The sequence below is a fragment of the Mustela nivalis genome, assembly GCF_964662115.1.
Source record: "Mustela nivalis genome assembly, chromosome: 12".
Taxonomy (NCBI): Eukaryota; Metazoa; Chordata; class Mammalia; order Carnivora; family Mustelidae; genus Mustela; species Mustela nivalis.
The window spans coordinates 8,751,547-8,777,394 of NC_139031.1; the positions used below are offsets into that span (position 1 = coordinate 8,751,547).

The 25,848-nt window shown below is 36.1% G+C and overlaps 1 pseudogene across 1 annotated transcript in view; it reads right to left on the reverse strand.

Moving 5' to 3' along the window:
- Nucleotides 1–1,574: 1,574 nt before the first annotated feature.
- LOC309844628 (protein FRG1 pseudogene) overlaps nt 1,575–25,848 on the reverse strand; it is a 34,307-nt pseudogene continuing 10,033 nt past the window's right edge. The window contains exon 4 of the transcript XR_014316540.1: nt 1,575–3,823. The product of XR_014316540.1 is annotated as a protein FRG1 pseudogene (transcript). The remainder of the gene's footprint in view (nt 3,824–25,848) is intronic.

The window sequence follows — 25,848 nt, forward strand, 5'->3', positions numbered from 1 at the left end:
TGTTTCATTTTCTGGAAATGAGTTTCTTAGATAGACATTTAGTTAGTTTCATGTCATTAACCACTCTGCAATTCTGTCTTTTACCTTCTGTATTTAGAACATCTATGTATAATATAATAACTGACAATTTTAGGACTGAAGTCCACAATTTCGCTTTTTTGTTTTCTGTTTCTGATGGTTTTTGTTTGCTTGTTTTTATCTGTTTTATTGTTTCTGCCTCTCTTTTGGGTTCCTTAAACAAATTTACAGTTCCCTTTTTATTTAGCACTATTGTTTTTGAGTGTATCCCTTTGTGTAGCTTTTTCAGTAATTACTCTAGGTGTTACACATATATACTTATTTAATCTATTACTATATTATAAATATATATTTCAAGTATAAGTTATAAATATCAAGACTTAGAAAGTTTGTTGTATTTATCCATATGTTTATTTATCATGTTTCTCATGTTTTTTTTTCTTTTTGATGTTCTAAGTTTCATTATAATTTCCTTTCTGTTCAGAGAATTTTCTTTAGCCATTCTCTTAGTGTGTGTGTGTGCATGTGTGTATGGCATGAATATATATACATATATATGACAAATTCTAGTTTTCCTTCATCCAATTATATCTTGATTTTTCCCTTCTTTACTAAAGTGTATTTTCACTGAATATAAGATTCTGGGTTGATAGTTCTTTAGTTCGTAACTTGGAAATACAGTGCCTCTTTATTACCGTCCTTTCTTTTCTGTTTTCATTAGAATTAATTTTCCGCTAGAGTTAAGGTGGGTTTTCTGCCCCCTCCACCGCTACTTTCAAGATTTGTTTTCTGTCTTTAATTTTTCAGAAGTTGGATTTAATGCATCTTGCTGTGACTTAACCTTATTAGAGTTTGCTCAGCTCCTTAAATCCATAGGATTTTTTTTTGTTGTTGTTTTGTTTTGTTTGTTTGTTTTTTGCCAAATTTAAGAAGTTCTTAACCATTATTTTATTGAAGGATTTTTAGCCCCATCTTCTTTCTTCTCCTTTCCTCCTGGGATTTTAGATCTTTTGTTATAGTCCCGCATGTCCCTCCAGCTCTGTCCTTTTTTTGTTTTTGTTTTGTTTTCTTTTGTTTTATTTATTTATTTATTTATTTTAAAGATTTTTTATTTATTTTATTTGACAGACAGAGATCACAAGTAGGCAGAGAGGCAGGCAGAGAGAGAGGAGGAAGCAGGCTCACTGCTGAGCAAAGAGCCCGATGCAGGGCTCAATCCCAGGACCCTGGGATCATGACCTGAGCCAAAGGCAGAGGCTTTAACCCACTGAGCCACCCAGGCGCCCCTGTTTTCTTTTGTTTTAAAGTGCATTTTCTTTCTGAAGAATTTCTTTTTCTTTTAAGTTTTTTAAATTTTATTTTATTTTTTTTCAGTGTTCCAAAATTTATGCACCACACCCAGTGCTCCATGCAATACTTGCCCTCCATCATACCCATCACCAGGCTCACTCAACCCCCCCACCCCCTCCCCTCCAAAACCTTCAGTTTGTTTCTCAGAGTCCACAGTCTCTCATGGCTTGTTCCCCCCTCCGATTTCCCCCAACTCCCTTCTCCTCTCCATCTCCCAATGTCCTCCATGTTAGGTAATTTCTATTCTATCTTCCAGTCTAATAATTATTCTTCTGTCCTATTCATTGTGTGAAATCCATCCATTGGGTTTAAAAATTTTTGTTACTGTGGTTTTAGGTCTTTCAGTTTCCATTTGTTTCTTGTTTATATCTTCTATATCTTTAATAAGGCTGTCTGTTTATTTTATGAGACACTCTAATTTTTAATACAGTTGTTTCAAGAAGGAAAAAAAAAATGCCTGTTACTTTCATATGTGAATGGAAGTCCACGTTTCCTGCTCAGCTTCCATTGATATCCTGAGGTGGTGGGCAGAGGACCATCATTACTGTTGGGCCAGGTTAAGCGTTTAGACCCCCCACTAGGCTTCTCTCAGTACCACTCCTTTGTTACTGCTCTTGACACTGCTTCCACAGATGCTGTGTGAATGGGGGTCATTACTTCCAAAATGTAGGGAAAGTCCCACCTTTTCAGTCAGCCTCCTTGATATCACCCCAGTGGGAACAAGAGGGGCATTTTGTTACTATTGGGTGGGGGTAGAAACTCTGCTTTCACATGACTCAAGTAACACCATGAGCGATTTTTTTTTTCTATGTTTCTTGGTTTTTCTATGTTGCCAGTTTCTCTATAGCACCCAGTCTTGTTTATACTTGTTATAAAGAAATCCTAGGAAAATAATCACATATCATTTCTCAAGGGTCAAGATTCCTAGCTTTTTCTGCCTTCTTCCCACCTTTCAAATTCTTTTTAGGTTTCCTTTATATATTTAAAACCTATATAAAGCCAGGGGGAAAAATGTGTCTTCAGGGGTTTTAGCTATAATTATCAGGAGAAATAGAAATCTATCTACTCTAAGAATATGAATTCTCATAAAGTAGATCTTAAGTACCTTACTAAGAACCCTCCATGGGTGGAGGAAAGAAACAAGTTTTAAACTCTGAATTTTATTTAGGATAACTTGAAAAATTTGGAGCCAGCTAATAAAATACTCTAGGATGAATATAAATGTTCACATTTAATTTTGTGTATTTTGTGTGTGTGTGTGTGTGTGTGTATCCTGTAAAACACTTCCACTGACTATTTTATTCAGAGAAAAACAAACAAAAAGAGACAAACAAAAATTCTGGTCATTTGCAGTATCTATCAGCTTTCAGTTTTGTTCTGTCCAGAAGTGATTGATGAAAAATCCATCATTCTAGGCCTTTTGAGAATTTTACTGTCTTCTTTACTTATTTTAAGTTTGTGGTCTTAGAAACTCTGACATTTCTTTGCACAACTGATGTCACATTATCTAGCATTTCTTTTGTCTTCTTCTGGAATATCATCTTTTTTCTTAGTTTCTCTTTCAGCACGGGATCTAAGCTTTATCTTCTTCTCCTGATGTTTTTGCTTTTTGCCTCCATATTGCCTGCTTCATTGCATCTACTAAAGCAGCTATTTGAGGCCAATAAAACCTTTTTCTCATCCTAAAAGACCAGTTTCCATTGTTGTTTTGGTCCAGTTGCAACCCCATAACAAGTCCACATACACTGATACCAAGGTATCAATGGAGACACAGCCAGATTTCAGTGTAATTCAGGAATCAGGCAGGATGATAGTTGTAAACTGCTCTGAAGGACTAGGGCCCTCATCATTTTCTTTATGTGGTGCTCCCAGTAGAAAAACATCCATTCTCAAGTGTTGTATGTACATTCCTTTATCCATTTCAGTAACTCTGGTCCCTGAAATTTCACTGAAGTTTGTTATGGTCCAACAGATTACAACAATACCGAGTTGAGTTTCTTCATCTTTTTCTTTCTTTCTTTTTTATTTCCTTCTTCTTTTTACTCTTTTTCTTCTTACTCTTAGCCTTGGTTCCCTTGAATAGGAGTTTGGTGGCATTGACATAGGAGTATTCAGCTTTGGCTCTTGTTATACTCTGTATGAAGAGGTAGGAGTTGATTAAGAGCAAAATACCTCCGCTGGAGTAAACGTGGGTAAAGGAGGCCATAAAAAGAAGAAAGAGTGCAAACGCCCTGAAAAAGGACATGTCCCTACTGAGTCCCTGGTGCCTCTCACCCTGCATTTAATTATATTTTTAAAAGTTGCCTTATTTTTCAAAATTTCTTTCCAAAGCTCTCTTCACCTTCCCTCAATAAAACCTTCTCTCAGGAGCACCTCGGTGGCTCAGTTGTTTAAGTGTCTGATTCTTGATCTCAGATCAGGTCTTGATCTGATCTCAGGGTCATGAGTTTAATCCCTTAAACAAAAAATAGTAAAATAATAAAAAATAAGACCTTGTCTCAAAACAATATTTTTTGGTAATATTTGAGCTATTAAAGATTGTTGGTTGTTAAGCAAGAATTGCCATTACTCTTATGGACCATTGTCCAAAGTATTTCTAATTCAGATGATTCAAATAAAGACCAATTTAACCCATACCCAATGCCACCCTTTATCCTTCATGAATAATTAGGGAAAGGAGGAAGTCCTGTGATGAATCTTTGGTGCTGTGACTCATGATTTGAGAAAAGCTTTCCCAGAATACCTCTTAAAATTATATTTATGTGGCATTATAAAGTACTTTTATTTGCCAGATAAATATGCTGTTGGTGAGAGGCACGTGTGTGTGCGCGTATGTGTGTGTTTATGTTTTTGTGTCTGGCTTAATGTTAGAAAAGTTGTATTTAAAAGAGAAACAGGGAAAAAATCCCATGTAATGCTCAAAAATAATGTATTCAGAATTTTAGGATCTTGAGACTTACTTAAAATGAACAGGGTCTTGTGCTTGTACCTTAATAGCATCCCTATTTTACACATTCTGGTGGAAGATCACAATTTAAGAAGGCAACAGTTTTTCACTAGAAGCAAAGTTGGAATTCTCCACATGAACCTATGTCAGAGTTGCTCTTAGGAGTAACCTAGAAATAAGATAGTTGACTAGTGGAAATTGGTACCTTCAACATTGTTAGATAATATCAAATTAGATTCCAAAGTAAGTATAATAATTCAGTTTCCAAAATATCATATAGGTTTTTCTTTGATATCCCGACTATTTCACATCAAAAGACTTCAATTTTGGTCAATATGGTGGGCATAAATAGTATATCACTTTCTAAAAAAATTGCATTTCTCCATTTCTGATATTGAGCAATTTTCATGTAGATAGAAACCAATACAGTTTTTATATAATTTCTCTTTCTGCATGATTTTCCAATTTTTCAATTGGATTGACTTTTAATGATTTTTCATGTCTTTAAATGTATTATAATCACAAAATGATCATTTTAAATATATGTTTAAATTGTCTTCTTACAGAGTATAATTTGTCTTCCTACTTTGAGTATAACTTTTTTTTATATTTTCAGTGTACTCAAATTTATTAATGTTTTCCTTAGTTTTTGTGTTTCTTAATTTTTCTCTTTAAGAATCTTTTTTAAAAAATCTGAGGTTATATGGGGCGCCTGGGTGGCTCAGTGGGTTAATGCCTCTGCCTTCAGCTCAGGTCATGATCTCAGGGTCCTGAGATCGAGCCCCACATTGGGCTCTCTGCTCAGCAGTGAGCCTGCTTCCCTCTCTCTCTGCCTACCTCTGTGCCTCCTTGTGATTTGTCTGTCAAATAAATAAAATCTTTAAAAAAAAAATCTGAGGTTATAAGACATTTTTCCATACTTTTTTTTTTTTAAAGGGAGCCCCCCCCTTAGGTTTCTAATTAATTTACTGATTATTTTTGTATGTGGTATCTGAGGCTGTAGATGTAATAGTAGTTTCCTATTTTTGCCTGACAATTTTCCACAAACTTAGCAACTTAAGATAGCACCCATTTATTATTGCATAGTTCTGTAGGTCAAAAGTCTGAGTGGGCATTACTGGGTGCTCTACCTAATGTCTCACAAGTTTGAGACCCAAATGTCACTGGAATAGCCTCTTACTTTGGGGGGCTTTGGGAAAGAATCTATTTTCAAGTTCCTTTAGGTTATTTGGTAGAATTCAGTACAGATCTGTCATGGAACTAGGACTTAATTTTCTTGTTGGATGTCAACTAGGATCATTCTCTGCTTCTAGAACTGACTCTATTTCTTTCCATAAACCTCCTCCATCTTTCAACCAGCAATGAAATCTCTTTCCCTCCCTCTTTCTCTCTCATAATATCCTTCCTGAACTTAGATTTCTCTTACTTCCTCTTTCATTATCAGCCTGAGAAATACTGCTTTTTAATACTGCTTTTAAAGGATTCATCTGATTAGTCTTGATCCACCCAGATAATCTGTTGATCTTGTGGTCAATCGATTAGTAACAGTAATTACATCTGCAAAATATCTTTTATCATATAATGTATACCAATCATGGATGTAATAACAGAAAGTGGAGCTCATGGGTGGGTCCATCTTAGAATTCTTCTTGCCACAGAAGTGTTCTGTGGGTTGGGTTTGTGGCCCAGTTATTTAAGATTTTCCTTATGGCTTTTGTTTGAATCTTCCCCATAGAGAGCTGAGAGAATGAGAGAGAGAGTTTCAGACCACATGCTTCCAAAAATCATTAAAATTATATTAAAATAATCTTTTTAAATTCTGTATTTTAACTTTGTAATATAGTCAAGAATGTAACATAGTATTTTTGCACATAGTTTTTACCCCAGTTATAAAAACTTTATATACATGTCTATTTTTAATGTATTTAACTTAATAATTGACAAAAAAATTATAAGATATATATTCTATCCTCCTGTTGAGGAGACTTAGATCACTTTCATGAATATGCATGCCATCCATACTGAATTGTTTTTTCCATATTGAATTTAAGGCAGTAACTTAATTATGACCATGTTGATAGGATAGGAAAAACAACAGAAGTATTTGTGTGTTTAGCATTTTCAGAAACTAATGTTCTGCAGGAAATATTAATTTTTTCTCATTCTTAATTGTAACAAATGCAGCCAAGTAAATTTTTGTAATGGAGTCACATACTCTGGAGCTCCTTAAATTACTGTTTGGTTTCACATAAAGTGAACATTACATGTAACAATGACCTTGGGAGAATTGCCTGACCACAGATCCACAAATCCTTGATTTAATACAAATAATTGAAGTAAGTGAGCTGTGTTATACTTTCCAATTGAATTGTGTGGCTTTTAATATATACATATAAAGAATACACACACACACACACACACACACACACACACTTTTTTTTTTTCTTTCTTTGTTCTCAAGGCCACTCACTATTCAGGACTGGGCCCTAGAGATCAACAAAGCAACATAATCACTTCAAATGTAAATCTGTGAGACCTATGAAGATAAAATGTCTTGCGTAAAATTACATTTACTTGACTCTCAAATCTAGGCCATGTGGCTTATCCTGGTCTTTGTGACATTATGCTAGCTTACCAAGTCATTCAACTTTATAACTCTGGTTATATAGCACAAATTATTTGAAGGTTATAAATCATGGGTTAAGTTCTAAGATATAGAATGGTTGAATATTTGGGGTAAAAAAACAGTCATGTAATGAAAAATCATCCACCTCTTGGAAACTGATTTCTCTTTTATGTGAATGGAAAGTAACTCTGTCTGTGTCTTTCTATAACTTAATTCAACCTTTTCTTTAGAAATTTAATTCAAGTTCAGTTAAATTTTAATGGAATATGACAATGGCACAGCTATACCTCTTTTATTCTAGACTTTTCTTTTTATAGATTTGATATTTTTATATCTTTGACATTTCAAGCTATGGGATATTTTATATACCTTATTCATAAAATCACTGCAAACAAATGTAATCCAATCTTTGCTGGAAAAAGATGTTGTCTTTTCTTCTGAAACACCTGGGCACCTTGCTCTTCTTTGGTTTCCCTAGGAAATGATGTCACTTTTTGGTGTGTTGCATCAACCTTTACTTCCTAACTCTGTTTATCCTGCAGATTTCCCACCCAACAATTATTCTCACCTTTACAATCTTGTCTCTTAAATATGGTCATAGATCTGGTTTCTCATTACTTTTCTCCTGCTTCGGTCAGCACTAGAAGTGAGCATTTTGGCTTAAGAATATTGAAAAGCCACTAAAAATACCAAGCTGGTGTGTGTTAACATACAGTTAGCCCTGTTGGGTCCCCAGTGTTGGGTCCCCCAATAATGGGTCCAATGGGTCCATGGTCAAAGGAGCGAGACTGATACAAAGCAAAGGTCAAGCAAAGCTTTATTTCATGCCAAGCATCAAGAATCAGACTGACGGTCAAACACACCAGTCGGGGCCGCCCCTTACAGAGAGGATGACCCCTCTTTGCTTTCCAGACTAACTTTTATAGAGCAAAGGCCATGTGGTTGGGCCTGGCCACACACAGGTGGCTAATTGAATTACAATTCACCCCACAGTAGCCATGGAAACTAGCCCATCACCTTGGTAGCTGGAGACAGTATGCGCCCCCACTGATTGAATGTCTCCACCTGACCTGACCCACCCTTGTATTTGGGCTGTTACCTGGGACTGGTTTCCCTGACTTGCTTTTAAGTAAGTTCCCCTGGCGGGGGGCAAGGTTAATTTAAGTTTTACAACAAAATGGCAGTTCAACCAGGGTGGGGCTGCTCTGGCTGAAGAGGCCCTTCCAAGCCCCACTTGGAGCCAGGGCTAAATTACTACAGTTAATAGGGGACAGTAAAGGAAGAGGGGGGAAGTGATGGATGATGAGATTCAAGAGCTGCTGTAACACCTTACACCAGTTACCAGTTTGTCCTGCTAGAATAGTTTAATGGAAGATGGTACACTCAACCGCAGTGAATGGGAAAGTGGTGTAAGAAGTGGACTGTGGGGCGCCTGGGTGGCTCAGTGGGTTTAAGCCGCTGCCTTCGGCTCAGGTCATGATCTCAGGGCCCTGGAATCGAGTCCCGCATTGGGCTCTCTGCAGTGGGGAGCCTGCTTCCTCCTCTCTCTCTCTCTGCCTGCCTCTCTGCCTACTTGTGATGTCTCTCTGTCAAATAAATAAAATAAAAAATCTTTAAAAAAAAAAAAAAGAAGTGGACTGTGAACTGGAAGCTGGGAGGCTTATGAAGGCTGTTATGATAGAGTGTTACGGGATAAAAACTGCACTAAAGAATTAGAACTGAGAATGAAAAAAGACTGTTTTTAGAGAATACCTGAGCAAGTCTTGATGGTTAAACTGGTAAGAGTAATTAGGGAGACAAAAACGTGTAAGACAGCTATGCTGTTCTGTTCTTACCCGACCATCGCCAAACAGGAAACTCTGAGATAAATTTGGATTGTTAGAGGAGGATGTAAGTTTGATTGAAGATAGTATCAGTTAAAAGACAGGATGCTGTGAAAGAAAATCCTATGAACCTCTATGACTTACGGAAGAAACATCAGAAATAAGTTCTTTTAGAATACTGCTGGTGTTTTATAAGTGTATGAGACATACAAACAAAATTGAATATTAAATAATTTAGAAGAAAATATATAGCTTTAATTCTTTTTATCAGTGTCTTAACAACTAAGAAAAATATCTCAGAAGATTTAAAAAGTACAGAAGTTCCCACATGATTGCGCTGATTCACCCAATTCCAGCCATGTAGGCTTCCCTGTTTACATCATGGTTGCTTTTACAAAACATGGGGCCTTTGCTCTGGCTTTACTTTACTTGGCCTATTCTCCTGAATATTCACGGGATCAGACGAGATTGGGCGCATTCAGGGTGGTATGGCCGTAGACTCCTCCTGAATATTCACATGGCTGACACCCTCACTGTCTACAAGTTTGTGTCCAAATGAACCTTCTTGAAGTTGTCTCACTATCTTTTTAAAAACTGAAGCCTTTTCCCTCCAATACTGAACTCTCAATCCAACTCTACCTTTTTGTAGTACGTGACACGTTCTGACATACAACTTATTGATTATGTTTATTGGTCATTGTCTGCTTAGTCTGCTAGAAGTCAAACTTCATTCTTTGAGGATTTCTGTTTTGGTCATTGAATATTAAGTTGCTGTAAGCAAATGATAGATGCCACACACACACATACACACACATATACATACACACACATATATATATGTGCATAGATATATATACATATATACACATACATGTACATACAGTCAAGATAATAACTGAACATTTCAATCACTATATAATAGTGAGCATAATATTTCCTTAAAGGGGAATAATACCTAGTACTTACAAAAACTCATGCTGTTTTCATAGCAATATTTCCTTTTTATACTGTGAAAGTAGAAAAGTAGTTGTTCATTTTTCTTGAGTCATAAGCATCTCAAATTTAATCCAAAGACTTTAGTTACTTTACTGTCTTGAGTTGTGAGGTATTCTGTTAGAAATATCTACTGAACAATGGATTTTAACCTAGAGCTCAGTGCTGATCTTATACCAAGAAAAATTATTTATATTTCTATCACTGTTTGGAAAACTGTGATGCATTCAAGACCACATCCTTTAATTTCTTTAAACATTCAGATTTATTCAGTAGATACCTATTAAGTGTCCACATGTTGTAGGCACTAGGCTACACATTGAGGTAATGATGGACAGACATGACTATGATCCGTATCACCAATGATTTTAAGAATAAAGAGATATTAGGTAAATAGTGACAAAAAATGTTAAAATTATAGGTGTAACAAGTGCTGTGTTACTATGAAAAACACATGTTGCTGTGAGAAAAATATTCACTATAGCTAATTTCTGATATATAACTTTAAAGAATGACTATTTTAGATATTATTATATAGATGATCATTATGCAATTAACAAACTGGTTTAATACTTAATTCCCAAAATAGTATTTTGTGTATGGATCTCTGTGTGTCCTGGTGTGTAATCATATATTTATGGGTGTGAAAATTTTCGATGTTTGACTGGCTGCCAGTCTTCTCTTTCCTATTAATTCATCCTCTTACTGTGAAACACAAATACAGAAACTTCTCTCTGCTTGTTGACAGAAGAGTTACAAAATTGGATGTATCATTTGTTTTTATATTTAGTAAATTCTAAATCAGACCTTTTTTATGTAATACCCAAAGTGGTTTTTTTGTTTCTTTTTGTTTCATGTAACTTGTCCTGCTTCATAAATTCTCTGTGGGAACATGAACTCACTTAATTGCAGAAAATGATTTTCAGAATGTAACACAGAGAGCTTTTGTAAGGTTAGGGTAAATTATTTTTCAGTCATTCCATGTTTAATGTATATAGGTAAGCAACATAGTAATTTTCATAACCATTTAAATTTGTTTCTCTATGTTTCTCTCTAGTTCTTTATGCTGTACCATCACCATTATTAGTGCTGTCCTTTTTGTCTTTGATGCAAAGCTCATTATTAAAATAGTAAAAATAGGAGCGCCTGGGTGGTTCAGTGGGTTGAAGCCTCTGCCTTGGGCTCAGGTCATGATCTCAGGATCCTGGGATCGAGTCCCAAATCGGGCTCTCCGCTCAGCAGGGAGCCTGCTTCCTCCTCTCTCTCTGCCTGCCTCTCTGCCTACTTGTGATCTCTGTCTGCCAAATAAATAAATAAAATCTTTAAAAAAAATAATAAAATAAAATAGTAAAAATAAAAAATAAAAAAATAGTAAAAATCAGTACAATAATTTTGTGCGGATAATGAAGGCAAAATTAAATCTCCATTGAGAAACTTACATTCATAATATTAAATATATTTTATATTCCATTTTGATAAGAATAAATCACATTACAAAATCTGTTTTCAGATGAGGAATAACTTGACATAGAGGATGAAAAAGTCTATGTTTTTGCCACTTATTTTTGCCCTTCTGCTGTGTTTTTCTTTTGTTGTAGCAGAATGTTCAGTATCAATTCAGATTTTATCATTAGCCTCAAGAGAAAGAGTAACCTATGGCTGGATCATGTATTTAAATTATGTGAAATGGGATGTACACGATGAGGAAAACTAATAAGCCATATTTAAGAAATAAAATATAGTTATTAATTATCTTCTAGTTCCTTTAAAATTATTTTAAATTTTCCAACTGAAGAGTTGATGCAAATAGTCAGTGTTTGTTGTACCAAAAAAATTAATTCTCTCTAAAAATCAGGAAATTTATTAGTTTTGTAAATCACAGGAAGTGAGATCCGGTGCTTCTCTCCAAATTATCAACTGCCAGTTCTCCCTATGACTCTAAATCTATTTGGTCATTATGGAAATGCCTGATTATATAAGCAACAAAATGTTCTTCTACTTAAAAGTTTGATTTGCTTTCTAAGCTAAGCCAAGTGAAGCAAAATCAAATACTCTTCTTAATTCTCTTATAAATAATTACATTAAAATTATATCTAGATTTCAGGCAGACTTCAGATGGAAGAAAGGTATAGCCATAATTTGGTCAGATTTTTTTTTAATATTATTTATTTATTTATTTGACAGACACAGATTACAAGTAGGCAGAGGGGCAGGCAGAGAGAGAGGAAGGGAAGCAGGCTCCCTGCTGAGCAGAAAGCCCGGTGCAGGCCTTGATCCCAAGACACTGGGATCATGACCTGAGCTGAAGCAGAGGCTTTAACCCACTGAGCCACCCAGGTGCCCTGGTCAGATTTTTAATAAATTATTGTAGCCATACACTATTTTCTTTAAAGATTTTTTTTTTTTAATTTATTTACTTGACAGAGATCACAAGTAGGCAGAGAGGCACGCAGAGAGAGAGAGAGAGGAAAGCAGGCTCCCCGCTGAGTAGAGAGCCTGATGCAGGGCTTGATCCTGGGACTCTGAGATCATGAGAAGTGAGCTAAAGGCAGAGGCTTAACCCACTGAGCCACCCAGGTACCCCAGCCATACACTGTTTAAAATTAGAAATAGGTAGGATATTTTCTGAATTTCAAAACATTCATTCTAAATAAGTCTTAGTTTTTATTTTTTTTTTAAGATTTTATTTATTTATTTGGCAGAGAGAGATCACAAGTAGGCAGAGAGGCAGGCAGAGAGAGAGGGAGGAAGCAGGCTTCCTGCCGAGCAGAGAGCCCGATTTGGGACTTGATCCCAGGACCCTGAGATCATGACCTGAGCCAAAGGCAGAGGCTTAACCCACTGAGCCACCCAGGCGCCCCTTTAAATACAAATTCTACATTAAGATATAAGAGATAATTTACCCAAAAATATTTTTTGGAAATCTAAAGTTATTTTTGTTTCTCATTCTTTATTTTATCTAACTTTAAGGATAGAATTCTAAAGCCCAGACAATCTATTCCTAGACCTTTTCAGATCTATTTCAAGCCAAAATGCATTTACAACATTCTGGGAAGTTCCTTTCTCACAACATAGGACTATATTTTCAAGGCCAGAGAACTTCAGATAAAAGAGTTGAGCTCTGAGCCTCTTGTCAAAAAAATTCAATGCGAAAACTCAGGTTTATGTGCTTGCTGCCATAATCCATGAAATTTATAGAAAACATGTTACATATTTTTTCCTAGTGCATAGCCTTTTTCTGACGTAGCTATTTATACGAGAATTTGGTGGAATGGGTTGTTTTTAAGGTCTGTGCTTATAGTTAAATGAAATTCTTATTTAACTCAGAAACATCTTTCCTATAGGTCTTTATATACATAAAATTTTAAGTAAAAGAGAATATGATTTATGACAGAATTATAAGAAATAATACACAGTTCAGGAATATGGAGGGCCAGGCAATATATCCAACAAATGATTTTAGAACAGTGTTAGAGAGATAGCTGATTAATTTACGGCTGATATTAAGCCAAATCCTTTCCACCCACCAGTGATGGTATTTTTTATGGAGGAGGAAATCCCGTAAAGATGTGAGGAGTGGAGAAAGTGACAGGAAGGTTTGAAATATCGGTAAAGGGTCATCGAAGAGTAGGTATTATGCTGTGGGCAATAGGGGTTTAATCTAACTGGGGTCCTCTAAGAAACTTAGTGGAATAAGTCTTAAAATTGTCTTCCTGGGTTTACTTTCACAAAGGATGTAGAAAGCTGGTAAGACCCGTCACTGCTGCCCTCACAACAAGAAAAAGCTGGATTAAAAATAATTAGTTTTCTTTGGATTATTGAAGAACAAAGGTTTCAGGGCAAACAAGTAGCCTGAATTCTTGGGGGAAAAAACAAAAACAAAAACAGCCCCTTCAAAGAGAAATGGAACACCAACATTGGCAGAGCATGAGCCAATGGACACCAAGCACAACATGATTGGATGAAAATAATGTAGACACAATACTTTAAAGGGTGCTAAACATTGAGTGTGGAGACAACAGAACCCCTGTGAACTTCAGACACAATAGGAGTTAGGGTGCTTTGGCAGGCTTTCTTCATAGATCTCTACTGGCTACTTAGGACGATGGTTAGGGGTGAGACAGGCACTGAAGAAAGCCTCCCTCTATGGTAGGCCTAAAGAATAAAATTTACTGATACTGAAGGAAGAAAAATGGCCCAGACAGATAGTTCTTCTCTACAGAACACACACTTTAAGCTATCGGGGAAGGATTGCGGTCTCTGTGAGCACATGGGAAGATCCTACATGGCTAGAAGAGAGGAAAGGAAGACAAAACAAAATCCAGAAAATGTTTGCCACCGGCTGAGGGGAGGGAAATGTGGAGATTCTCTACTTCTGAAGGAAAGATAAGAAATCCTCTCCTAGGGGCGCCTGGGTGGCTCAGTGGGTTAAGCCGCTGCCTTCGGCTCAGGTCATGATCTCAGGGTCCTGGGATCGAGTCCCGCATCGGGCTCTCTGCTCAGCAGGGAGCCTGCTTCCCTCTCTCTCTCTCTGCCTGCCTCTCCGTCTACTTGTGATTTCTCTCTGTCAAATAAATAAATAAAATCTTTAAAAAAAAAAATCCTCTCCTATGTACGAATTGCCCCAAAAGGCAGAGTTTGGCCTCCAAGAGAGTAAGAGTACGATGACAGTAGGTCTCAGCAACACTGCACACATGGAGTTCCCAGATTCCTGTTTCTAAACACTGTGGTTTTGGATAAAATTAGCAGTGAAATAACTTTGATTAGAAATTCCACTAGTTTTGGGGTGCCAGGGTGTCTCAGTCACTTAACCCACTGACTGTGGATTTCGGCTCAGGTTGTGATCTCAGGGTTGTGAGATCAAACCCCACCCTGGGCTTTGCACTGAGCTTGGGGCCTCCTTAAGATTATCTCTCCCCTTACTCATACTCTCTTTCTCTCAAAAAAAAAAAAAAAAAAGGCAAAAAACCCACTTGTTTAACAAAGTACTTTTTTTTTTCAAATTTTTGAAAAAAGTTTGTTCAAATTACTTGAAGGATATATGCTTTGATGTATAATGTGTGTGTAATTACACAAATATACATTATTACACATTATATGTAATGTATAATGATGTATAAATGAACTAACAGATAAACAGAAAATATTCACAAAGAGGAAAGCAATATTAAGTAGTATTGTGTCTGTTTATTTATTTTGTGAATGTATATGCTCAAGCTGGAAGTAGGATTTTACAACAGATATAATACATTCAATTTTTGTCACAAACTTCTCATTATTGTTTATTTAAGCAATTTGAAATTACTGTACATTGTAAAAATTGATCTTGTAAAAAAACATTAGATGAAACTGATCATTTAAAAATAATATGAAATGAACCCTCTAGAGTACAAGTATGTATAGAATATATTTTTATTATTTTATTATTTTCTAGATGGATCATCAATTCCAAAATGAAATAAAAAACATGCAACATGTATCTTTTCAGAACCGTCTAATCTAGGAATACCTTACTCTTTTGAAAATTGATTACCATCCTTGAATTGCACAAGAGTGACTACCATTCATTAACATTGATGGAGCCACCAAAAATGCAATCTTTATTCATACCCTATCAGAAACATAATAGATTCAAAGGTTTGATTTTGTGTTTAAGTTTAGAGATAAATTTATTATTTTTTTAAAGATTTTATTTATTTGACAGAGAAAGAGCACAAGTAGACAGAGAGAGAGAGAGAGAGAGAGAGAGAAGCAGGCTCCCTGCTGAGTAAAGAGCCTGATGCGGGGCTTAATTCCAGGACCCTGAGATCATGACTTGAGCCAAAGGCAGCGGCTTAACCCACTGAAACACCCAGGCGCCCCTTAACTATCATTTTTAACCTAAAATTTTTCAAATCTAAAGTTCATGAATAATGGGAATTTTAAAAATGTCTTTCTATTCTTGCTTGGTTTTGTGTAACAAATATATTTTATAATAAAACAATTTAACATACTTTTTTTTTTTTTAAAGATTTATTTATTTGACAGAGAGAAATCACAAGTAGACAGAGAGGCAGCCAGAGAGAGAGAGAGAGAGGGAAGCAGGCTCCCTGCTGAGCAGAGAGCTCGATGCTTAATTCCAGGACCCTGAGATCATGACCTGAGCCGAAGGCAGCGGCTTAATCCACTGAGCCACCCAGGCGCCCCCATACTTTTTTAGGTCATACCTCAGCAAGCTCGATAACTCACTCATTTTCAGGAAGAATGTAGTCAGTGATTCATTCAGGTATTACACTTAAAAATTTTTCTTTATTTTTTCCTGGATTTACATGAATTTTATGAAACATATGCTTGGTGAAAATTAGTTGAGCCAGAACATAAATTGACAAAGCATTCAAAGAATGTGTATATTTCCTTCAACTGGCTACCTTGCACATAGTAGGTAATTTTATTTTCTTCAGTTCCATGGATTCTAGACTCTTGAATATTAAAAAGGGATCCTTCTATTTTCTAGATTTTGCTACCATGAAAGATTATCACATATGGTATGAGAAACTTTCTTCTGCCAAAATCAGTTGGGAGTTGGAAGAGTATTAAAGTATGGAACTAGGTGAGAGAGGAAATTCAGATACATAGGCAGGTTCACATCAGAGGATGGTATAATAGAAATATATATCAGGAACCACAGGGGTGGTCTGTATAGTAGCAAGGATGGATATTAATGGATAATGAATTATCTGTGACCAACACCACAGGTCTTCTCATACCTGAACAAGATTTTGTGATAGTGATTTTCTTTCCTAAACCTCTTTTTCTGGTGGTGTTCTCAGTAGTGTTTCTAAGGAGCTGTCTTTTGTGCAATGTAACCCTAGCCTTAGTTGACCCATACACAGAAGAGTCCTAAGAACATCTGACACCTGGTTCTGGTCATTCCCAAGGGGCATTCCTCACTGACATTCCCGTACCTGATACTGCATCTCACTAAGATTACAGTAATTTTTCCCCTTTTCTTGGGTTTCTTTCTACCTGAGTCAGTTAGCTTTCGTTGCTTAACATGCACCATAAAACCTTCTGTCTTAAAATATTTTATTATTGCTTACGACTCAGTGAGTCAACTGGGCAAGTCTGCTGATCTAACATTAGGAAGGCACTCTGATGTTGGCTGCACTTGCCTCCACATCTTTGTAGTCACATAAAACATCAGCTAATCCCTAGTTAGACTAGGACAGCTTCTGGTGGATGCCTTTTCTGTGCACCATATAGTTTCTCTACCTCCAGAAAGCTAGTCTGTGCTTGTTCAAATTACAGCTAGAAGGTCTCTAGAAGAAGGAAAGGAAGAGAGCAGGGCCACCTGAAATCTAGGCTTGGGACTTCTATACTGTTCTATCTAACACCATTCCCTTGGGAAAGGAAGTCACAGAGCCAAAGGATGTAGAAATAAATTCCGGCTGCCTGCCTGCCTGCCTTCTTTCCTTCCTTCCTTCCTTTCTTTTCTTTCCAGTACACTCTATACCCAGCAGGGAGCACAGTGCAGGGCTTCAACTCATGACCCTGAGATCAAGACCTGAGCTGAGATCAAGAGTCGGAAACTTAAGTGACTGAGCCACCCAGGTGCCCCAAATTCCAATTCTTTTTTTTTTACTTTTTAAAATTATTTTTTAATTTATTTTCAGCATAACAGTATTCATTGTTTTTGCACCACACCCAGTGCTCCATGCAATCCGTGCCCTCTATAATACCCACCACCTGGTTCCCCCAACCCCCCCCCCGCCACTTCAGACCCCTCAGATTGTTTTTCAGAGTCCATAGTCTCTCATGGTTCACGTCCCCTTCCAATTTCCCTCAACTCTCTTCTCCTCTCTAACTCCCCATGTCCTCCATGCTATTTGTTATGCTCCACAAATAAGTGAAACCATATGATAATTGACTCTCTCTGCTTGACTTATTTCACTCAGCACAATCTCCTCCAGTCCCGTCCATGTTGCTACAAAAGTTGGGTATTCGTCCTTACTGATGGAGGCATAATACTCCATAGTGTATATGGACCACATCTTCCTTATCCATTCGTCCGTTGAAGGGCATCTTGGTTCTTTCCACAGTTTGGCATTTTAAAAAAGATTTTATTCATCCATTTGTCAGAGAGAGAATGCACAAGGGAGAGCACAAGCAGGGGGAGGGGCAGAGGGAGAAGCAGACCCCCTGCTGAGCAAAGAGCCTGATGTGGAACTCCATCCCAGGACTGTGGAATCATTACCTGAGCCCCTGAGGCATCTCCCAAATTCCAATTCTTGATGCATAGAACTTAAAAATCACAATTTAAAGGAGCCTAATCTTAAGATTGGTGGAGAATTATGGCTATATTTGCAATCTACCACACTGTCAACTGCAATCTAACTTGTCTTAACTAATATAAAGTCCTCATTATGAAGAGAATTCTGTCCTAAAACAGAAGAGTCTTGCAGTAGGGCTCAGGTTCACATGCCTTTTATACAACAGTGAGAATTTACTAACGCCGTGTTTAATTAGATTATTGGATGATGATATAATCCTTTGTAGCACAGTTATAGCCAGTAATAACTACAGAAAATTTTTTGCTAAGACCAGTTATGAAAAGAAACTAATACAGATCTTAAATTTGAGGTGATGGTATTGCTGGTTAGCTGAACATTACCAAGTTGTTCTGGACTGTGAGAAAGGCAATTTTTGTCCTTCTGTTGTTACCAATATTGAGAGAGCAATATGAAACTTTTTAACAGGGTGCTTAAAGGATCATAGGCAAGGAAAGCAAGAATGGTTAAACTTGAGGGTATTAAATGCATGGAGCACAGAAGGACTGAGTAGATGAGGGAATTACAGAATTATTACACAATTAGTCAACGGGGGAAGATAACAGTGAAGATATCTTCTACATTATAATGTCCTATCACCATAAAGAGAAAAGGAAACACCAAATATAATAGATTGGAATCCTGTTTACATCTATTGCAGTACTGATGTCCATTTCGATGTTAGTGATGCAGACAAGAGGTCAGAGAGAATTGAAACATGAATATATCTTGATTATCTATGAGTTTATGTAGTTATTTGTATAGTCAACACCAGACATTGCATCTAACATTTGTGTTCAGTTAAAAAATGTAGTGCCTTTCAATGAATGTTAATAACAAGATTGAGACCATCAAGAAAATAAATGTCTTGGACACATAACTGTAACTATGTTACAGGAAAGCTTCATAAGACATCAGGTCTAATCCAGGTCATCCTGTGACCTACAGGAGGAAGGGAAAATCTTTGGATAAATACTAATCATAAGTTACTTAACGTTGAGCTTTTCTTGGTAAGATCAAACAATCATTTCCTGTTTTTCAGTCACTTAAATTCTAGTTCTGATTCAATAACATGCAAGATGAGTTTATTATTGAAATAGATTTACTCTTTTTTTAAAAAAAGATTTTATTTATTTATTTGACAGAGATCACAAATGAGCAGAGAGGCAGGCAGTGGGGGGTAGGGAGAAGGCTCTCCGCCAAGCAGAGAGCCCACCCAGGTGCCCCAAAATAGATTTACTCTTAAAAAATAGTTCTTAAGAATAAATCTGTCAAAAAATTTGTGAGGTTGTTGTTGTTGTTTTTGTTTGGTAGAGAGGAAAGACACATCTTTTTTCCAAAATCTAATTTTTCCATTTTAGAGAGCAAGAGAAAGCACGTGGGGGAGGGGCAGAGGAAGAGGGGAAGAGAATCTCAAGCAGACTCCATACTGAGTTGGGAGCCCAGTGTGGGGCTTAGTCCCACAAACCTGAGATCAGGATCTGAGCCAAAATCAAGAATCAGACATTTAACTGATGGTGCTACCAAGGCACTGCAGAAGGACACGTCTTAGTAGTTACAGGACTAAGGGCTATAATTTCCAAAAGTTAAAAAAAATCTAGGGAAAAATTCCCCCCCCCCCCACTAAATATGGAGTAGAGGGTGAATGAGAATTCAGCTAACAACAGTTAGCTTCTTGTTATACTAAAGAAGAAAGAAATATCAAATAATTCCTGGTAACGGCATTTTTGAATGTTCAAACAAATCTTACTTTTAAATAGGAGTGTGAGATATACAATCTTGTTTACATACATTAGTATTATCTGATGAATTCAGGATTGACAACACTTTAAAGAACTTTCAAAGAATGGGAATGGATGTTCTATAGTTATCTAACGGCTTTTACATTTTAAAAAAGGGCAAAGGTAAAAATTCCAAACCCTTCACCCCTTACTCAAAAGCGGATTAAAATTATTCTCCATTCATTGTGAAAAATGAGGAAAGCAGAGTAAATATAACCTCATTTATGGCAAAGGTGTTTTAATATTTTTCTAGATAACCTGCTAAGTTTTCTCTCCTATAATGTTCTTCCCTACCCCTCACTTTACTGAGATATATTTGATAAAGCCTGTATATATTTAATGTATACAATTTGATGATTTTGGACATATGCACATACTGGTGAAACTGTTAGCACCATCAAAGTACTACACCTATCCATCATATCTTTCTTTATGGCCCTTTAATTTTGTTTTTGTTTGCTTGTTAACCCTTAACATGGGACCTACTCTCTTAACAGTCTTTTAAGTGCAAATGTACTATTGTTAACTGTAGATACTATTTTATGCAACAGATCTTTAGAACTTGTTCAGGATATAGATTCAGAAAAATTGAAATCAGGACCATGAAGAGATAGAATGGTGATTGCCAGGGCCTGAAGGAATTGGGAAATGAGGAGTTGCTGTTCAGTTGATGTAAATTGTCAGTTATGCAAGGTGACTAAGCTATTGAATTCACTCTATCCAAGCTTTGATTCTGATCACTAAACTGAAATTATTTTTGTCAGAGTTACTGAATCCAATGTTCAACTCTCAGCCCTCCTCTTAATTGGTCTGTCAGTGTATGTAATATAGTTGATTAGTCGCTCCTTCTTGAAACTCTTGCTAATTTTGGTTCTAGGTGAATACATTTTATTGGTGTTCCATAAATCTTATTGACTCTGACTTCTTAATCTCTTTTCCTGGGACTTCCTCCCCTTTTCAAATTCCAAGTGTAGTAGCATTTCATCCAATCTGAACTAAATCTCTTAAATGGCTTTAACACCATGTATATGCTGAAAAATTTCAATTCTTTTATTGAAATATAATTAACACACAATATTATATAACTTTCAGTTGTACAATATAATGATTGGACAGTTCTAACATTGCTCAGTGCTCACCATGAGAAGTGTAGTCACCATCTATGACCAAACATTATTACAACATTATAGACTGTATTCCTTATGCTGTACTTTTCATCCCTATGACTCACTATTTTATAAGTAGAAATTTGTTCCTCTTAGTCCCCTTTATCTATTTTGCCATCCCCTCTGATAACTACCAGTTCTTTGTATTTAAAAGTCTGTTTTTTTTGTTTGTTTCTTTATTCATTTGTTTTGTTTATTCGATTCCACATATAAGTGAAATCACATGCTATTTGTCTTTCTTTGACTTACTTCACTTAGCAGTGTATTATTTAGATCCATCCATCTTGTCGCAAATGGGAAGAATTCATTTTTTATGGCTGAGTAATATTCCACCACACACGTGTATGTATGCATGGACACACACACATCATCTTTATTTATTCATCTGTTGGTGGACAATTGGATAATCTCTGTATCTTGGCTATTATAAATAATGCTGCAGTAAACATAGAGGTGCATATCTCTTTTTGAATTAGTATTTTCACTTCCTTTGGGGAAATACTCAGCAATGGAATTACTAGATCACATGGTATTCCTACGTTTAACTTTGTGAGTAACCTTCATACTGTTTTCCATAGGTTTCATCAATATTTCCTTCAACAGTGCAAATGCATTCCTTTTTCTCCATATCCATGCCAACACTTATTATTATTTCTTGTCTTTTTCATTCTTATACAACTCAGCACCAGAAAACTAAACAATCCATTTAAAAAATGAAAAGAGATGAATAGACATTTTTCCAAAAAAAAAAAAAAAATAAAAAAGATGGCCAACAGACAAATGAAAAGATGCTCAACATCACTTACCATCAGTAAAATGCAGATCAAAACCATAATGAAAAATCACCTTACACCTGTCAGAATAAAACCTCCAAATTTTATATTTTAATATGCTTTCCACTAAGCCTGTTTTAACATAACTCTCTTCCTATGTGATATATATATGCAAATGCCCTCTCAAACTTCACAAAGCTAAAATTACTATTTTTTCTTTATGGTAGTCTATATAAGAGTTGATGCTCCTTGGATTAAGGTACTAGAGGTATAGGGGAAGTCTGAAAACAAAGCCAACAGAATTTGCTGAAGGTTAAGATGCTGTGGAGAAAGAGAACTAAATGAGCAAAACCATGCTTTATGTATTTCTTGCCTGAACTGTGAATGGGAGTCTCATTCATGTGAAATTTTAAGGGAGGTGGATGTGTGAGATGGTGTCCGTTCTAAATCATCAGGCAATATGAATCCTATGAATTGATAATTACGTAAGATTGTATACATTGCAATTAGAGGTAATCCATGCATTAAATCATACAAAAATATTTGGTGAGGGCTCACCAAGATAGAGTAATGAACAAAAACACAAACAATTTGCAGTCACAACACTTACATTTTAATGGGGGAGGAGGAGGAAGTAAAACAAAAATAAGGCAATGTAAATATAGATAAAGAGTAATAGATTTAATCTAATAGGTTGAAGAGATTTAAGATCCATGAATATTATGAGGTGATAACTTGACAGGATGGGAAGGGGGATTACTTTAGATAAGGTGGTTAGGGAGAGACTTTCTTCAGAGGTAAGAGACAAAGATCTGGGGTAGCATGTTCCAAGCAGATTTGGAGTCCACCGTCTAAATGGGTGTTAGCCATGATAATCCCTGGAGAGCAAGGGTTAGGAATTTTGTTCCCAGTGAAACGGGAAGCCCCTACAGAGTTTCATGCAGGAGAATTACGATGGTATTTTGATTTTACCAATAATGATTTTGCATGTATGTGGTTTAAGGGAGGATCAAGAGTGGCAGCAGAGAGAAAATTTGGGAAACGTGTGACACTTGTACATATCACAGTGACTTGGATTAGTGTTCCCTGGCCAAATTTCAAGGTCCATAAATATAAATATATGGTATTATAACAGTGCGTAGTTCTGGAGCTTTAAAGATTTTTGAGAAAGACTTCTTTTGCTTTATGTTAATTTTTTGGACTTCTACTTTGTGCTGGCATCTTAGTCCTTTTTAGTCACTTTTAAAAGATTTAGGAATACTACAACTGGCGTTTTTTTAAATCAAAAGTTTTTTTTGTTGTTGTTTTTGTTTTTAACTCATCTAAGCTTCTAAGCAATAGACAATACCTAATCAGTCTTTCCCTCAGTTAAATGGCAAGAGCCAGACACAAGTTCTTCTTTTCCCTGACTTAAGTTACTTTATCTTACTATTTTAGGAATAAATGTAATTGTGCATTCTTATATTAGTGGCAAATATTTCATTTCTGTAACTGTTTCATAGGTAGTTTGTGCTAATGTGTTGGAGAAGCAAAACATGTATGCCCCCTCTAGGAACCACTTAAAGTTGCTGTGAATTCTTCGAGAGTGGTATTTAGAATATAAATGTATAAAGAAGTAAACAATATTCGTTTCTCCAATCCATCGTTACTTATTTCAAAGCTGTGGACAGAATGTTATAGAACAAGAGGAAAGAGAAGAAAAATCTGAAGAGTCAAGGTAACTGCATTGTATTTGCTAGGACTTGATAAATTGCACACAGCTTCTATTACAGTACTGTTTTGGTTTGCAATCTAATACAAAATAGGCAATTTTACCAAAATATAAATTCTATTTGATAACTTTTATTTGTAATGGAAATGGAAACAATATCACTCATTGTTGATACAATTTTGCATTATGTTAAAGCTTTGGGTTCTTTTATTTCCCCTATTGCATTATGTCCAACAAAGAAGTCATCAATTACCCTCACCATTTTTATTCTAACTTCCACTAACTTCATTCAAGCTCTCATCTTATCTCCCTGAGGTATTGTCCTACGCTTCTTACTAGCATCTAGCCCGTCTTCCAAACCACTTGCAGAACAAACTATGGAATGTAGCAGTAGGTGTGAATGGTTCCCCAGATCTCCAGAGCCTATAAATATGTTACATGGAAAAAGGGAGTGAGGTTTGCACCTGCAATTAAGTTTGCTAGTCAGTAGACCTTGATACGGGAGGTGAATCTGGATTATCCACACAGGTCCAAAGTAATCAAAGTGGAGCAGGGAAGCAGACTAGAATGTCAGAGTGATGTGATGTAAGAAAGGTTCTTCCAGACCTTGATGGTTTTGAATTTTAAAAAGGGGACATGCGTCAAGGGATGTGGTCAGCCTCTAGAATGTAGAAAAGGCAAGGAGACCAGTGTTTTCCTAGAACCTCCAAAAGGAAAGCAGACCTGCTGGTACCTTGATTTTAGCTGACTGAAACCCATTTTGGATTTCTGACTTCTGGAACTGTATGATTATGAATGTTGTTTCAAACTACCAAGTGTGTGGCAAATTGTTACAATAGCAAACCAGATATCAGCACCCTAATTTAAAGTCTTTTAGTGATTCCTCATTACATTTTAGATAAAGTCATTAGTGTGCTAGTAAATGTTTAACAACTAGATCTCTGGGATAAAAAGCTCTGGTCTGTAGTGTTTGCCAATTTCACTGTTATAACTGCTCAAATTATAGCCTATTTCATGCTACTAACCTGATCTAACTGAAATTCAAGTTGGAAAGACAAAGATGTACACAGAATAGTGTCTTACAAACTGATGGGAACATATCACTGGACAGATTCCATCCCCAAGATGTGGCTTTTAGACCATCCTTGATCTAACTTCTAAGTCTCCAACTGCAGTTTATACATCTTTCCCTGGTTTCTTTCATATTGTTTGCATATAGTGGCCTTTTCTCAGAGAGAGCTCCTTTTATCTGTCCGCTAGAATTGCACTCATCATTTACAGATCAACGAAGGCAGTGCCTTCTTGTGAAGGCTTCCCTATCCATTTTACCTCCCACCTCAGTAAATTCCCCTGCAGCATAGAGACCACAGCTGTCTTTTTTTCCCCTCCTGAAGCTGAAAGTTACTTAAAGCTTCTTCTGTTGCAGAATGTATCTCAAATTGTAGCAATTTGTTTATCTTAGTTTTCTTCCCCCCAGTCTGAATCCAGGAAGTACAGATATTTCTGTTTTTCTTAACTTAATATGCTAACATACCCATAGGCCCATAATAAATACATGGAGATTTTTTTTTTAGAGAAAATAAGTTAATGTTTTGGAAGGGCTAAGCCACGAGAATAAAAGGCCCAGCATAAAGAATATACTCAATAGTATGGTGATAGTGATATACAGGGTCAGATGGACGCTACACTTGTGGTGACCATACAGTAGTGTGTAAACTTGTTGAATCCCTATGTTGTACACCTGATATTAATGCATTGCATCAACTATATTAAAAAATGCAAAAAATTGAATGTGCATTAAGCTCACATTCTTAATATACATAAGAGGTACAAAAGGTTCATTCTATTTGAGACAGAAGTAAAGAAGGTGAGAGAATTAAGAGATTGAATATGAATGGAATAATTTTGGTAAATGAACAAAGGTTAAGCCCCTAATTTCTTAATAGTCTCTTTAGTACTCCACATTGTGCTGGCAATGCAGGGTAGAAGCACCTGCTCTGTGCATTCTGGGATATCAAATAGAAACCAGATCACTAAAAATGAGAAATCCTCAGGTTAGATTTCTAAAGGAGAAAAAAAATCTTTGTGGTCTTTACAGGGGCCAAATTAAAAAAAAAAAAAAAGATAAAAAGCATAAGAATTAAAAATCTGAATTTGAAGCAAATGGAGAAAGCCAGTATAATATCATAATATAAACTCAAACATGAAGAATAGTAATAAAGTAAAAGAATAACAGAAAATGTTCAAACATTACACAAAAAATAATGTATCAGTAATGTACTTAAAAGCAAATCAACTAACAAGATAGGATCAACCTATAAGGTGAAAAGTATTTTATTAGAATACATTGGCAA